Raw genomic sequence first — 863 nt, 5'->3', positions numbered from 1 at the left:
TGAGTCTGTTACCCCAGCTTAAGAAAATCGTCCAGGTTTAGTCCGAATAAAATATGTGGAGGACGGCTTCATCACAAAGGAATAGGATATTTTGTGAGCTTCCTGTGACAAAGCACAGTCACTTTTCGGTTGTTCCTTTTTGGTTTCTGTATAACAGCACTTCATGAATGATCGACATGAGAAATAAAATTATGCAAACGAAACTCGACTGTGTATCTGTGTCCTTTGTATGACATACCTAATTAGTAAAATGTCTCCCACACTTGTATCTAAACATTATTTTTGTGAAAGAGGCCTAATGAATATGAAGATAAACATTGTGATGTCCTTTTATTTCATCAGGGCTGGTGAGGATACATTTGAAAATTGTGATGAGACCCCTTTTTAACAGTTTATACCATACTACACTATACTATACTATAATACACTATACTATACTATACTATACTATACTATACTATACTATACTATACTATACTATACTATACTATACTATACTATACTATACTATACTATACTATACTATACTATACTATACTATACTATACTATACTATACTATACTATACTATACTATACTATACTATACTATACTATACTATACTATACTATACTATGCTCGTACACCTTTTCCTAGTACCATCATTTACTGTGTCATGGTGTTTGGTGTAAAGTAATAAAAATAGTTGAGTTTTGCAGCACAAAAGAAAAAAATTACTCAGGCTGTTCTTGAACCTTGAACGAAATATTGCAAATTATTGGAAAGTTATTAGTAAGAGAAAAAAAGGTGAATTATAGCTGTGTCTTTGGCAATGTAGTCACTCAAAAATTATACCCTAGGCCTACACATATCGCTGATCAGAT

General features: G+C 31.9%; 1 protein-coding gene across 1 annotated transcript in view; it reads left to right on the top strand.

Annotated features, from left to right (window-relative positions):
* LOC143034256 (cuticle protein CP14.6-like) overlaps positions 1–203 on the top strand; it is a 20,282-nt gene extending 20,079 nt beyond the window's left edge. Inside the window, exon 6 of the mRNA XM_076200191.1 lies at positions 1–203. This exon is cut by the window's left edge and continues 1,461 nt beyond it. The gene's annotated coding sequence lies outside the window, so the exon portion shown is untranslated.
* Positions 204–863: the final 660 nt, after the last annotated feature.

This window comes from Oratosquilla oratoria, chromosome 17 (genome assembly GCF_046742065.1).
Source record: "Oratosquilla oratoria isolate Oo_2021 chromosome 17, ASM4674206v1, whole genome shotgun sequence".
In the NCBI taxonomy this organism is placed as follows: domain Eukaryota; kingdom Metazoa; phylum Arthropoda; class Malacostraca; order Stomatopoda; family Squillidae; genus Oratosquilla; species Oratosquilla oratoria.
Note: the sequence above shows the minus strand (reverse complement) of the source record. Positions and strands in the feature narration are given on the sequence as shown.